The 2,268-nt window shown below is 52.1% G+C and overlaps 1 long non-coding RNA gene across 1 annotated transcript; it reads right to left on the reverse strand.

Moving 5' to 3' along the window:
- Positions 1-1,779, reverse strand: LOC120358659. Its single transcript, XR_005575571.1, has 2 exons — positions 1,599-1,779; positions 1-181 (listed from the first exon to the last, which is right to left on the reverse strand). It is a non-coding gene; the product is annotated as an uncharacterized LOC120358659 (long non-coding RNA).
- Positions 1,780-2,268: the final 489 nt, after the last annotated feature.

Consider the following 2,268-nt stretch of genomic DNA (forward strand, 5'->3'; position numbering starts at 1 on the left):
TTTTTTATTTATTTATTGATCAGTACAGTGACTCTATTTTAGATTGCAACAAAATTAAACAATTGTAAAGCAGTGTTTCTCAAATTTTTGTATACCGTGATCCATTTTTAAAAAATGGTAAACACCTCATTATTTAAGATGACTTCTCCTGTGATCCAACCGCGTTACCGGCTTCTCATTCCTGTAACACATATTTTCAATTTATTTTTATTATTTCTTGAAGCATCTAATTAGCATTTGTTTACTTAATATTTTTGGTTGTGCAGGGGGCCTATTATAATGTTAAGCCACCCAATTGGGTTCCACCCAATTTTTTTTTAATTTTCTGCCTAACGATTTTAGCACCTAATTTCGGATTTTAGCTCCAAATTAGCATTTAATTAACACTTAATTTTAAAATATTATAAAATTAATTTTGCGCTAGCGGAGGAGGGCTGGCTTAATAGGAGTTCACTAGTAATTATACAGCGAGTGGTGCAGCGACTTTATTTTCTATAATCATTTTGGACATCTGTGATTCCATCAATTTTAATCAAAGGACTAATAATTAAAATCTCTTGCGAAAAAACCCATAATAAGAAATGTAATCTTTTCATGATACACACGAGTATTTAGTCACGGTGACATCATTATCACATCCGGCACTGTAACAATGGTCTTCGACCTGCCACCGGTAGATGGAGGCACGGTGAATGGAAGAGGTCGAGGTAGCGCTATTAAAGGGGCGGTGCGCCGTACAACTCTCCTGACCCCTCGGCCCGATCGAGGATTCATGGCTGGCATCTAGAGGAAGAGGTGCATGCAAGGGAACAGAGGCAGAGGCAGAGATAGGAGGCAAAGAGGTAGTGACGGTGGCGGTGGCGGTAGCCAGGAGACAGAGAGAAAAAGAGACATTGCACGGAGGATGAACGATGGACGGACGAGCAGGTGGAGGAGGAGGAGGAGGAGAAGGAGGAGGAGGAGAAGAAGGAGAAGGAAGGCAAGAGGGGAGACGAAAGGGTAGCAACGGCAGAATCGTGACGCGCGGTGGGACGGAGAGGAAATACGAAAATGAAGTAAAGAAAAAAAGAACCCGGCTGCCGAGCAAATTATAGGGAAAAACGAGGTGGGACGCGGCGCCGCGTTGCGGAGAGTGCAGCCCCGTAGCTGCGCGGCACTCGCGCTCACTCTCGACAACGTTACGGAGGACAACGACGACGACGACGACGAGGACGAGGTGGAAGAAGAGAATGGAGATACCGGGAGGGGAGAAAGAGTGGCGCCACGACAATTTCAGAGCCGCGTTCGACGTTCCCTACGACGAGTTCCTGTCGCGCAAGAGGATATCCGCGCGCGAAGCAGATTCAAAGAGAGGGCCCGGCGTGTGGGAGAAAAGGGCAACTCGCGCTCGCGAGTGTGTGGAAACTCTTCTTCTCCCCTTGGCCGTCTTCCGTGCGCGCGGTAATTGACGAGAAAGTGACGAAGAGAGCGAGCGCGCGATAGGGAGAGATAGCGGTCGAGGGCGAGCGACGGGAGGGAGGGGGAGAGGAAGCGCGCGGAGAGCGAGAAAGAGAGAGAAAGACAGAAGGAGGGGGTAGGCACACAAGTACAGTACGCACCTCTCTCTTACGTGTTACGTGCGGTCAGTGCGAGAGGCTGCGACGTGCCGCGAGCATGCGTCTGCGACGAACGGCCCTTTAGGCGAACGACGACGAGCAGCAGCACGCCGACTCGCCTTCATCGCTGTCATCGTCACCGCCGTCGCCGCCTTAATCACGCGCGCATCATCGTCACCACCACCCACCCACCACCACCACCACCACCACCACTACCAACTACACTACCACCACCATCACCTCGTCGCGTTGTCACGAATGTTCCGCTTGCCGGCGAATCAGGTAGTATCCACGCGGAAAGGAGCCCTAGTGGGACGACGACAGGGATCACGTCGTCGTCGCGCATTGATTGACGAAAAAGGGGTACCGGGTCCGGTGCGCGACAGTGTCCGTGAGAATTGACGTTTTTCTCCCTCGCTCGCACGCTGGAGCGGCGCGTCAGTGAACATGAGGCTCGCGCGGTTCCTCCGGCCGGCCGCGCGGCCGTCGCCGCCGCCGCCGTCGTCGCGCGTCGACGCTCTATACCCTGACGAGCGTCGTCGCGAGCAGTACCGTGCGTACGTTTTACGTATAGTGCCATTCAGCCAGCCAGTGCGCTAGTCGCGATGAATGTAGCCGGCTGCCCGAGAGGAGGCTACTCCGCGCGACTCGCATGCAACGTTCAAGTGTCGTA

Source organism: Solenopsis invicta, chromosome 9 (genome assembly GCF_016802725.1).
Source record: "Solenopsis invicta isolate M01_SB chromosome 9, UNIL_Sinv_3.0, whole genome shotgun sequence".
In the NCBI taxonomy this organism is placed as follows: Eukaryota; Metazoa; Arthropoda; class Insecta; order Hymenoptera; family Formicidae; genus Solenopsis; species Solenopsis invicta.